Source organism: Vulpes lagopus, chromosome 1 (genome assembly GCF_018345385.1).
Source record: "Vulpes lagopus strain Blue_001 chromosome 1, ASM1834538v1, whole genome shotgun sequence".
NCBI classification, from domain to species: Eukaryota; Metazoa; Chordata; class Mammalia; order Carnivora; family Canidae; genus Vulpes; species Vulpes lagopus.
Genome location: NC_054824.1, coordinates 30,194,591 through 30,208,272, shown reverse-complemented (window position 1 = coordinate 30,208,272; position 13,682 = coordinate 30,194,591). Strand labels below are relative to the sequence as shown.

Below are 13,682 nucleotides of genomic sequence, written 5' to 3'. Positions count from 1 at the left end.
TTTAATCTGACACCAAAAGCAAAAGTCACAAAAGCAAAAATAAACAAGTGGCACCACATCAAATTAAAAAGCTCCTGCATAGCAAAGGAAACCATCAACAAAATGAAAAACCAACCTACTGAATGGGAGAAAAATTTTTGCAAGTCATACATCTCACAAAGGGCTAATCAATCTAAAATATTCAAAGAACTCATACAATTCAAGAGCAAAAAACAAACCATCTGATTAAAAAAAAATGGGCAAAAGATCTAAATAGACAATTTTCCAAATGTGCCCAGTGGTACATAAAAAATGCTCAACATTACTAATCATCACGAAAATGCAAATCAAAATCACAATGAGATATTACCTCACTCCTTCAGAATGGCTATTATAAAAATAAATAATTACTGTTGGCAAAGATGTAAAGAAAAAGGAACCCTTTTACACTATTGATGGGAATGTAAACTGATACAACCACTGTGGAAAATAGTATGGAGGCTCCCCCCAAAATTAAAAACAGAACTACCATATGATCCAGCAAGTCCGTTTCTGGATATTTATCCAAAGAAAATAGAACACTAACTTGAAAAGATAGATGGATTCCCCATGTTCACTGTAGCATTATTTATAATAGCCAAGATATGGAAACAACCTAAGCATCCATCAATGGATAAATGGATAAAAAAGTTATACATACACACGCGCGCGCACATGCACACACACACACACACACACACAATGGAATATTATTCGGCCATTAAAAAGAATGAAATCTTGCCATTTGCAACAACTTGGATGGACCTCAAGGGCATTATGCTAAGTGAAATAAGTCAGAAGAAAGAAAATAGCTTATGACTCTTATATGTGGTATTTTTAAAAAACAAAACAAGCTCACAAAGAGAACAGATTGATATTTCTAAGATGGGGGTAGGGGTGCAGAAATGGATGAACTAGTTCAACTGGCTTTTTTTTTGTTTTGTTTGAAATAAATTGAATGAACTTTAAAAATAAAACTTAAATTCCCCAAAATACTTTATTCATTTTAATTTTTTAAAGATGATTTATTTATTTGACAAACAAAGAAAGAGCCCACGCACAAGCAAGGGGAGCAGGAAACAGAGGGAGGGAGAAGCAGGCTCCCTGCCAAGCAGGAAACCTGACCCGGGGCTCCATCTCAGGGCCCTGGGATCATGACCCGAGATGAAGGCAGACACTTACATTACTGAGCCACCCAGGGACCCCTCATTTTAATTTTTTAAATACAACTGAGTGACCAGAAAAACACTTATGAGGCAGTTATTTAGAGGGACCAAAAAAAAAAAAAAAAAAAGAGGGACATATGATGAGTTTACTGTATGTATAGGGAAACCTCCTGTGCACCATAGACAGTGCAAATCTGCACTTTTAACTCCCATTTCAAACCACATTAAGAGTCAAAAGTCCTAAATTTAACTAGTTCTTCCCTTTCTGACTTTCCCATCTGGAAGTGACAGCACAGAATTAGAGGACTCCCAATCCTCTTTAGCCTCAGCTGTTTCTACTTGTCTGTATGTTTTATAACTTGATATAAGCCTTATAACATTCATCCCAACTGTTGATGGGTATCAAAAACAAAAAGGTACCAAAGCTTCAAGTAGTTTAAAATGTGAAAACTGGAAAATGAGATACATGGCAAAATAGTCAACTGTAATTAATTTCATTCTTTGGAGGCTCTAAATATCTTCCCACCTTTGTAGTTTTAGTGTATTCATAATACCTGAGAAGAACTACTTATTGGCAAATAACTCAAACATTACATGAAAGAATTAAGGTATAACTATAGAAAATTCCATAACTGTTACTATATAGACAATTTAAATGAAAAAAAAAAGGAATATTAAATGTAAAAATCATAGCACACTATAATATAGAGAAACATATAGAATACTATGAACATAAATATGGAAGTGACTAAGAACTAGAGTTTCTTAGAGTCTTACATATTTGGATTCAAATATAGTAATGCCAGCTGTTACTAGTTACATAACTAAAAATTACATAATCTCTCATTTCTTCATCTGAAAACAAAGACAATGTCACCAACCTCACAGGGTTACTGTAAATGAAATTGCTTAGTCTAGTACCTGGAACAAAACAGGCAATCAACAAATAATATCTTTTATTACTAATATTACTTCTGTAACAAAAGGGTAACAAATTTAATCTCGAAATTCACGTTTGAGTTTCACTGTCTCTGCAACCTGGTTTCCCTGATACTTCTATACTTCTCCAATTAAACTACATACACTAAGATTACCAAAATCACCTCCAAACCGCCAGATACTTTTAGCTACTCTCAGTTGTTGGTTTTTTAAAGATTTTTATTTATTTATTTGAGAGAGAGAGAAAGAATATACACATGCAGGGGGAGGGGCAGAGGGAGAGAAGCCAACTCCCCACTGAGCAGGGAGGCCCACATGGCTTTGGATCCCAGAACCTTGAGATCATGACCTGAGCTGGAGGTAGACGTTTAACCCACTGAGCCACCCAGGCACTCCACTACTTTCAGTTCTTATTTTATTTTACTTACCTGCTTTTGGTCATTAATCTGGCATTCTCCTAAGGTATTCAGGAAGGGATACTTGAAGCATTTAAGCATGGACTCCATCTCACCACATCTTCCAAAGATGTTATCTCTACCCCTTACCTTCAAATTTTGGGCTTCTCTCAATGTTTCATCCTCAATCTTCTTTTCCCCTCTACTTCATATTCTCCCTGGGTAATTTCAATCTCTTTCTAGCTTTTAACTGTAACTGATATGCTCATAACCCCCAAATATGTCTTCTGCCCTCACATCTTTCCTAAACTCCAGGCCCATATTTCCAATTACCAGTGTAAATGTTATTTATGCATTCAGCAAATGCTTACTGAAGGCAAAGAAAGCAACGAAAATAAATATTTATTAAGCACCTGATACATACTGGATATCTTACATATCAGACAGGTTTAAGCCACCCAAATCATAGCACCAATAAAAGAGGAGTTAGAATTTAAGCATAGATCTGTTTAACAGCAAAGTCCACGCTATTTCTACTACACTACTGCCTCTCCAATGAATCTACAGCAGGTCACAAGGTACTGGAAATACAAATATTTTAGATAACATGAAAAAAAATACAAGTTCATGGATAATACTTAAGTGAAACTACAGCTCATTTAACATCTGCATTCAATGAACAAAATTTATTACCTATTATAATCTACCATCAAAGGATCACAATTTGATAAAGGAGACTGATTTTATTTAAACAATAAAAACATGATTATAAACTTATAATAAAGATAAAGCAAGTGACTCATAGAAATAGGGAGTTGACAAGAAAGAGATATTTCCCACATCAGGATGTACATGTTTGCCTGATAAATTCAGGGTGGGTAGGCATTCAAGGCAGAGGGAACAATAAATATAAATGAAAGCATTAGAATCATTTTGGTCTATTCTGAAAATTCCAAGTAATTCAGAAGACAGAAAAGAGGCCTAACACATACACACGGATGGGTCAGATTATAGACAGCTTTCTGTGCCTTTTTTTTTTTTTTTCTGTGCCTTTCTTTAGGTCTAAAGAAAGTGAGCGATTCAGAGACACACTTAGATATATTTAAGCTCTTGAACTGACAAGATGTGGTGAACTCCCAAGTTTCTAGCCTGATTATAGATAGAACAGCCAAGAAGTAGAGTAAGGGTTAAATACTTTGGAAATTAGAAAAACAAAACAAACTTTTAAAAACCAACAAACAAAAATTAAAGGTGAAAAATTGTTTTATATGTGAATATAAAAATGCTGATGGGAAACTGAGTTGGAGCAGTATAAGCTAGCTACAGGCAATTTTGTTCAGCCTTGAGCACTGGGCCACCACAAAAGTGTTAGTCAGTAGAAGTAGAGACCTCATAATTGTTCCACTTATCCTTGGTTAGGAGTTTAGGTATCTTCCTAAAACACAAATCTTATCATGCCATTCTCTGACAAATCTAAGCCCAATATCTATGTTTTATGTGTTAAGGTTAGTCTTGTGATCTCAGGAAGAGGATATCAATTAGGCCTGAAGATCACGTAGCATGTAAAATTCAGATCTAAATTCAGAACACCGGAGCTAGGAACCCATTAGTACACCACTGACTAAATAATCCTAGACACATTACAATTTCCTAAGCTTCAATTCTCTCACTTGTAAAAAGTGGGGAACAACTATTTATCTCCTGAGTTGTTCTGAAAAAATAAATGAGACCATTTATTCATATGTAAGCACCCAACAAATGTTTCAAAAAAAGAATGGTGGGTAGGGGGAAGAGGACATATTAGTATACAGGTCACAAAATGGCATTACTTTATATTAGAGTCCTTTCTGCTTGGAATGCTTTTCACTCAAACCCTTACATGACTGCCAACGTGCCCATGAGTTACAAAACAGATATCGACCATCTTCTGAACTATGATACAGACAACCACAGGCTTTACACAAATTTCAGACTCATATTGCCCCTTTATATGTGAGAACCTTCATTTTACATAAAGGAAATTTACGTGAAAGTTTAAGTAGCCTATCCAAAATCACAAATATAGAAAAGTTTACTCTAGATTCTATCTATTCTACTCTACTCATATTGCTCTCTCAAAATGCAGTTAGGAAATCTTTAATGAGAAATAGAATAGTGTAGTATGAAAAAAGTTATCATTATTTGTAGTCATAAGAATTAGGTTCCTACTATCTAAAACCTTGGACAAATAACTTAATCTCCCTAGTCCTATTTCTCCATCTGCAAAGTTGATGATAATAACTTGCCCTGTTAGTATGTCCCTCATGTACACAAAGGTTTTAAGTTCTTGGGGGAGGGGGGATGTCCTATTTCTCCCTATGTCTCACTCTCTATATATATAATCAGTAAGTAGATTTGTAAAAGCACTAATACCAAAATATCTTTCTTTTAAACTTGTATCTATATTAACTGTTACAAAGCTACAAATTGTAACTCAATATTAAAGAGTTTAATTTTTTTTAATTCCTTCTATAAGCCTTGAAAATAATTCACATAACAATTTTTTTTTTCTTTTCTTTTTTATTTATTTATGATAGTCACACTCACACACACAGAGAGAGGCAGAGACATAGGCAGAGGGAGAAGCAGGCTCCATGCACCGGGAGCCCGACGAGGGATTCGATCCCGGGTCTCCAGGATCGCGCCCTGGGCCAAAGGCAGGCGCCAAACCGCTGCGCCACCCAGGGATCCCTCACATAACAATTTTAAAACACAAGCACTTACTTCCTTAGGAAATTAGTAATTTTGCTTCATCAATATTATTTTAGTCTAATGTTTTCTCAAATATTTTCTTGGTACAAAACAGAAACTTCAATGCTTTATCAGAGCAATACTGTTTCACAACAGAAAAATTCTCCAAGTTTTAGGGGGCAAGCACATCTCTACATGTAGCAATAAATTATTGACCTATTGATAACAGTAAACTGACTTTGATATTACTTATAATAATAAACCAAGTAATACGGAGCTCCTTTATGTAATAGGTAAATAAATTCACTTATGGTCTATTGAACTTTATACGGTCCCAAAGTATAATGAGTATAAAAGAATTTAGTAAGTTCCTTCATAAAATTTAGCATACTAAGAACCCTCAATACAAGTTTCTTTAGGGTTTGAGGTTTTTATTTAAATCATGGAACAGGGGATCCCTGGGTGGCACAGCGGTTTGGCGCCTGCCTTTGGCCCGGGGCGCGATCCTGGAGACCCGGGATCGAATCCCACATCGGGCTCCCGGTACATGGAGCCTGCTTCTCCCTCTGCCTATGTCTCTGCTTCTCTCTCTCTCTCACTGTGTGCCTATCATAAAATAAATAAAATTTAAAAATAAAAATAAAAATAAAATAAATCATGGAACAGCCATTTTTTAAAAAACTTCTTGAAGTAAACTCTTAAGTTTCTGCAAATATCTGTAACAAATTCTTTTTAGAAAACAGACCTTGGGCAGCCCGGGTGGCTCAGCGGTTTGGCGCCACCTTCAGCCCAGGGCCTGACCTTGGAGACACAGGATCGAGTCCCACGCCGGGCTCCCTGCCTGGAGCCTGCTTCTGCTTCTCCCTCTGCCTGTGTCTGTGTCTCTGCCTGCCTCTCTCTCTCTCTCTCTCAATCATGAATAAATAAAATCTTTAAAAAAAAAAAAAAAAAGAAAGCAGACTTTTCTGTCCTCATCTTTTGTTTCTAAAACCAATAAAAATCAAGGAATTCAAAAAGGAGTGAGAAGATCAAGAAGCGGCTATGCAAGGATGTGAATCGGTACATCCTGGGTAGAGAAACACACTCACAGAAGTCACATTCTTTCAGTAATTCTGATAAATTTCGAATTTCAAACGCCCTGCTTGGAAGCATGGGAGGGGGGAGGGGGCAGCGAGCAGGGGGGTTGGGGGCTACATCAATTTCTGCTTCCTGAAAAATATTTTTAAGTTTTATTAACTAGGCTGAAGAACAGTAGTCAAGAATGTCCGTGCTCACCGATTTTGCTGCTGAACTACAACTTTTTAGAACCAGGAAGCATGATCACAATAAAAAGCCTCTGTCCTGTCTCCCCCACCCCCTTTTCACATAATGGTCGACAGACACAGAATTTCAGAGTCGGTGTCACCATAGTGGAATAAAAATAGGTGGCCCTGCGAAGGGATAACGCTTCAAAGAACGGACTCGAATCCCAGGCTTGAAGGGGAGCCACACGGACAACTATCCTGAGACTAGCAAGGCAACAACGCTGGAGGGCGTGTCGGGCAAGACGGCAACGTCGCACGTCGCAGAACAGACCATTCATACGCTGCGCGAGGCTGCGGGAAGGCGGAGGCAGGGAGCCCGGCCACTCGGCCCGCTCCGTGCCTCGGAGCCAGTGGCTTCCCTCCCCGCGGCCCACCCGCGCCACTGGCGTCCCCGGTCACCCGCCCCCCGGGAAAGTGAATACTGTCCCGTCGCCCCCCGGCTGAAGAGCGCCGGCGCCTCAGCCCGCTCCGCACGCGGAGGCCGCGCACAGCGCTCCCTCACCAGTCGCTAGATGAAAGTGCGCCGGTGGTCTCCGCGAGACGGGCACACAGCGGCGCAGGGACACATCCTCAGTGAAGACAACTGGAGAAACCCAACGGTGCCAGGAGGAGGCCAATCCTCAGACCCCGGCCAGCTGTGGAGGCGGCTGCAGCTTCAGCCGCGACTACAGGCACGGGGAAGGGGGGGCAGGGAGAAAAGGCCGGGGCGGGCGGGACCCAGGAATAAGACGGGCGTTGATTGGCTGCGGCGCGTGTATGCCTCCTGAGGATTGGCTGCGGTCCGCCCAGAAGGCCTCGCGCGGCAGCCCCTCAGCTGTGGCCTTTCCCGGGACCCCTGAGGGAACTTGACCCCTGCCGGCCTTCTGGCCCCCGGCGCAAGCCATGGCGGGGCGGGGCCACGCGGTCGCTGAGGGCTGTCAGCCAACAACGGTGGTGGAAATGTCCCTTTCAGGGTCAGCCGTGGCGGCCTAGGTAGGAACGTCAGCTGCAGACTTGGAATTCAGGGTAAACCCGGTGGGGAGAGAGCCCCGGAGACCTGGCGGAATGCCCTGGGCAGCCGGTCCCCCTGCTGCAGAAGCCAAATGCGTAGGCATCTTGCACAGGAGACTTCTCCCGTTGCCCTACCAGTGGGGTCACTGAAAAGCCAAAGGCGTTGCCTTGCAGAGACGCAGCATCGCCCTTCCCTTCCCCCTCGTACACCCGGATTGTAGAAGAGTCACTCCTTTGGTCCGAAGGCGTCACTGCCTTTCTAGATTGCTACTGGGACCTGCTGCCCACCAGGGTCCCGTCACTGACGCGGGGCTTGCAGTACGCTTTTCCCCATTTAACTCAGCATCCGAGGCCAGTTTTAAAAGTAATGCAGTGGAGAAAAGGGGGGAAAAAAAAAAAGCGCGGAGGGGGCGGGGGTGGGCCGGTAAGAAAGTAGCAGCATTAGGAGGAGGAGGAAGTCAGTAGTGGCCTACCAAACCGGAACCACTCCTGCCAAATGCCTCATACAGTAGGCATCCAGTAAAGGTCCAAGGAGGGGTAGGTTGACTCAGAACAAACAGCATCAGCAGTTAGGAGTTGCCTGTCCAGCTCGGCCACGTTGTCGATTATACAAGCTCTCTCATCTATAAAACGAAGGCGTTGGACGACATTTCTTCTTAAGGGCAGCCAGGTCAGCTTTACTGTCTTTTTATATAGCCTTTCTTATGGAGTGCAAAGACACACAGCTGCTTAGTGCTGGGGAGAGGGAGAATAGCTCCCCTGCTGCCCTTCCCAATACAATGGTCTGTTTCTTTGCCCCGTATTCAAAGTGCCCTATTTCCCAATTTGACAGAACAAAAAAACAGTTTGTAATGTAAAAATTTAATGATTTTGAAAAGGAGCTATATATGATGACATATATTGATGAACAAAGACACCAATAATGGCAAATAAGGGTAATGTAAATAAATGCATAGGCCTGGGTTCAAATATTTGTTGATGTCTTTTATCCGGGCAAGTTAAATAGTTTTTTTTTTTTTTTTTTTTTAAGATTTTATTTATTTATCAATGAGAGACACACACACAGAGAGGTAGAGAGACACAGGCAGAGGGAGAAGCAGGCTCCATGCAGGGAGCTCGACGGGGGACTCGATTCCGGGTCTCCAGGATCACACCCTGGGCCGAAGGCGGCGCTAAACCGCAGAGCCACCCGGGCTGTCCTAAATAGCTTTTTTGAAGACTTATTTTCCCATTCGTAAACTAGGAGCAATAATGTATTTTAGAAGCAAAAATGCATTTACATTTGTGAAAAATGTAATTAATTATATAATTATACAGCACACGAGTGCCTAGCACTTCATGAATAATAATAAGTCTTACGTTGATAAATCAAAAGGTATTTCCAGTGGCATCTGACTGGCTCAGTCAGAAAAGTGTGTGACTTTTGATCTAAGGGTTGTGAGTTCAAGCCCCACTCTGGATGTAGATAGTAGTTAAGAATAAAATCCTTAAAAAAAAAAAAAAAAGTATTTCCATAACAACAGAATTATTCCAAGCAGTCATTCATTCCTTGTAACAACTGCCAAGTGCCAGTCATGTGTGGTAAGCACTGAGGATCCAATAGTGAGTGGAAACACAAATAGACCCAGATAATTCCAAACATAAGACTAGATTGCAACCTTCAAAAGAACTACAATATTACCAATTTAATCTAACTTTCCAGAGAAGTGACACTTGAACTATGATTGTAGGAATGAGTAGGCAATAACTAGATGAAGCAAGGAAGAAAGAATATTCCAGTCCAAACGATGTGGAATTGGTCCTCATTTCCCTAGAAAACTAAATGCCTTCAAATATATCGGTTATTTGCAAGAAATATTGAAATGATTAGGAATTAATGCAAATGAAATACAATTAAATGAAAAATGCATTGCAGCTGTTTTTAGGGGAGGATGAGATCAAAATTAGCCATTTTGTGAGGCTTTTCAAACATGTTTGTGTTTATATATAAGAAAGAAAGATAGCAATATACTACTGATTATCTCAATGTGATGAAATTGGGGTAATTCTTAATTTCTATATCTTTGAATTTTATAATTTATTTGTCTTTGCAATAATTAAATGTTGTTTTAAAAAAATTGACTAGAATTTCTGAAGTAGGGCAGCCCCGGTGGCTCAGCAGTTTAGCCCCACCTTCAGTCCAGGGCGTGATCCGGGAGACCGGTATGGAGTCTCATGTCCAGCTCCCTGCATGGAGCCTGCTCCTACCTCTGCCTGTGTCTCTGCCTCTCTCTCTCTCTCTTTCTCTCTCTCTCTCTGCATCTCTCATGAATAAATAAATAAAATCTTAAAAAAAAAAAAAACAATTTCTGAAGTAAACTTAAAGCAAGAAATAAATCCAGAGAGGGCTTTAGAAGATTGCAGTGATGTAGTTGGGGAAAAGTAGGAGAATAATCCAGGCATCAGGAATGGAGTATGAAATTAAGCCAGAATAGAGCACTGCAGAAATATTCTTAAGCAACATAGCATTTGCAATACTTCCTAAATTCCATTTTTCCAAATTAAATTAACAGTGCTATTCTTCATAATCAAGATGTATTGTGCTATATGCAAGTTGCATATAGGCAGTGTTGCCCCTACTTCAGCTAGTAACATCAAGAATGTTAGAACTTGTATGGTTGCAGTGGATCAAAACCCAAACCTGATTAGGTTCTGCAAGAATAGTTATTACTATAGAAAAGTCAGCATTGCAGCTGGCCTAGAGACTGGAACTTCATGGTTTGGCCCTATTCTCTTCCATTCCAGACCATTCTCCATGTGAGAACACTTGGCTGGCTGCAGCTTTCTGACACACACCTCAGCTTTTCCATTAAAGAACACAGTGCTGTGTCCCCTGCCTAAGCACAAAAATTCCAGGGTCCCTGATGGGTACATGTTGGCTCAGATTAGGTGAGGAGTCAAAGGTATAATCCTTAAGATTTATTAAACTCATATTAAACTATGAGAATCATATGTTTGAAGCAAAGTAATGAGTAGTTCTCCCAAAGAAGGCAGGGTACAGGGAAGGCAAAATAATAGACAAATAGGGTGTTTCTATACAATTAGATCCAGGAGATATGGTCTCAGCTACACTCTTCCTATGCAATGATTATCCTTCAAATCCTCTCATAAAGGAGAGTACCTCCTTAAAAATCTGTGAACACTTGCCTGGTGCCCCTTCCTAAAAGTTATCTCCTCCTCTTTAACTTCTATAACTTACTCATATAATTGTGTCACACTGTAGTATTCTTAAGTTTATTATTTTACATGTGGACGCTGTAAAACCCGGGGCTCCAGAGGCATACCACCTGAATATAAATTTTACTCATCTTCTTACTAGTTGTGAGACCTTATGCAAATTACATAACCCATGTAGGCCTCAGTTTCCTCATCTCTAACATTTAATTAATAATAGTTGATGCATAAAGTTCTTGTGAAGTTTAAATGAGGTATCCGTAATGCTCTCAGTAGAGCTCTTAGCACTAAAAAGTGTTGACATAGCTCAACTCTTCTGGTTATATTTGTGTGAGGGAGCATTTGAGGGGTGGTATGGGGAGACAAAAGGAATGACCCACAAGATGGCAGTGTTTGAATATAACTTTAGAATTGGGGATCCCTGGGTGGCGCAGCGGTTTGGGGCCTGCCTTTGGCCCAGGGCGCGATCCTGGAGACCCGGGATCGAGTCCCACGTCGGGCTCTCCGTGCATGGAGCCTGCTTCTCCCTCTGCCTGTGTCTCTGCCTCTCTCTCTCTCTCTCTCTCTCTCTCTCTCTCTGTGACTATCATAAATAAATAAATAAATAAAAAGTTAAAAAAAAAAAAAAGAATTGTATAAGCTTGAAAGCAGAGTCCAGCAATGAATCTAAAACTTTAGGACAATCCAAGGCAAATTCAAAGCCTTCATGAAACAAACCTGTGAAAAAGCAAACCTATGAATGTGGCAATCTTAGCATCATTTCATAGCAATGTGAACTGTCTAAACTCTCTCTCCCCTTTAAAATAACTAAAAATTTATAGAGTTCCCTGCTTGAAATTGCTTGTGTTCCTTCTATACCTAACTACATAATTAAGTCAGACTATTAACACCACTACTTCCTCTTTTAAAAAGGAGAAGAAAAGTAAGTTTGATTTAAAATGGCAGACTAAATTGAACACCAATAAAAAATAAATCTATAAATAAATAAATAAATAAAATGGCAGAGTAGGCACATGATGCAACCTTCTTTTTATGCCACAAACCCCTAGACCTGGCAGAAAATACATATTTTTAAAAATTAAATTCATTAGTGCATTGGAAAACAAGAAGGTTGAAGATTAGCTGTTGATGGTCCAGAACTTATGAGAATTCCCTGAAAAGTGGATAGGAAGCTGGATTGGACAGAAGAAAGGAGTAACAGCCCCAAACAACAAGACAGAACTGCTACAAAAGGTAATAGCAGGACCAAAAATGTTCAACATCTAGAGGTGACCATCAGGAACAGGAAGGAGTCCAGACTAAACCACAAAGTAACTGGAGTCCCACAGCAGGAGCAAGTAAGCCAATTGAAGTTCCCCATCCCCCATCCCCTGATGGCAATATGGGTATCTATCCATAGGTAGAATACAAGACCTTCAGTTTAATAGATAGGCCACCTTCCATATGCCGGTGAAACCTGGAACAATCAGGATGCTCTTGAACCCAGAACACCAGCTCTTAGTTCTTCCTTTTCGGCAGTATCCCCCACCCCTTCCTCATACATCTAAAGAAAAGGCAGGTATTTAGGCCGTGGCCATAGGTCTTAGTCCTCCCCATAGAGTTAGTGTGTAACAAGCACAACCTCCTCCCAAAATAAAACAAAACAAGAAAAGAATCCCAAATACACAGATAAACACAAAAGCAAGAATCACCAAATATTTGAGGAAACCTTACAAACATCCTGAGAGACATAAAATTTACAAATTTTTGTAAGAAGCTTAGGAAACCCCAGGCAGAATAAATAACTATGTGCCCAGACACATCACGATCAGATTGTTGAAAACCAAATATCTGACATCTGAAAGCATTCAGAGAAAAATAGAATACTATGTAAAAGAAGAATGATTTAAAATACTAGATTTCACACAGGAACTATGAAGATGACTTTAGATCAATACTTTTAAAGAGCAAAAGAAAGAAATTGTCAACCCAGAAAATTTTCCACAATAATGAAGGCAAATGAAGATATTTTCAGAGAAGCAAAAATTAAGAGAAATAGTAGCCATTAGAACTGCCCTCACCAGAAATTCTAAAGAAAGTTCTTCAGCCGGAGGGGAAAGCTACAGATGGAAACTCAAAATTTCAGGACAGAAGGATGAACATGAGAAATGGAAGACACTTGATGAAATAAAGTCAATCTCTGTTACGTGCCCACCTCAGAGATCTTGCACTTCTTCACTACTGTAGTAAAGCAAATATCACAATAAAGTGAGTCAAATAAATGTTTTTGGTTTCCAAAGCTACATAAAAGTTATTTTTACACTCTACAATTAAGTATGAAAGTATGTCTTAAAAAAAAAAAACGATGTACATACCTTAATTTAAAAAAATATTTTAGTGGGGTGCCTGTCAGTTGATAAAGCATGCTATCTTGATCTCAAGGTATGAGTTCAAGCCTCATGTTGGGCCTAGACATTACTTTAAAAAATAAAAAAAATTAAAAATGTGTTATTGCTTAAAAAAATGCTAACCATCATCAGATGTTCAGCAAGTCATAACCTTTTTGCTGGTGGATGGTCTTGCCTCAGTGTTGATGGCTGCTGACTGATCAAGGTGGTGGTTGCTGAAAGTGGGGAAGGCTATGGCAATTCCTTAAAACAATTCAACAATGAAGTTAACCGAATCAATAGACTCATCCTTTCATGAATGTTTTCTCTCTAGTATGCAATGCTATTTGATAGCATTTTACCCACAGTAGAATTTCTTTAAAAACTGAGGTCAATCCTCTCAAACCCTGCCGCTGCTTTATCAATTAAGTTTATATAATATTCTAAATCCTTTATTTTTAATTTTTTAAAAGATTTTATTTATTTATTAATGAGAGATGCAGAGAGAAAGAGAGAGGCAGAGGAGGAAGCAGGCTCCATTCAGGGAGCCCAATGTGGGAC

At 39.8% G+C, this 13,682-nt stretch overlaps 1 protein-coding gene across 3 annotated transcripts in view; it reads right to left on the bottom strand.

The window, feature by feature from the left end:
- Positions 1–8,547, bottom strand: part of IBTK (inhibitor of Bruton tyrosine kinase) — a 94,901-nt gene extending 86,354 nt beyond the window's left edge. For 2 of the 3 annotated variants that reach the window (XM_041759579.1, XM_041759586.1), the window contains exon 1: positions 7,055–8,545. The gene's annotated coding sequence lies outside the window, so the exon portion shown is untranslated. Of the gene's footprint in view, positions 1–7,054 lie in introns of all 3 variants that reach the window. The other variant, XM_041759595.1, reaches the window with a different exon arrangement.
- Positions 8,548–13,682: the final 5,135 nt, after the last annotated feature.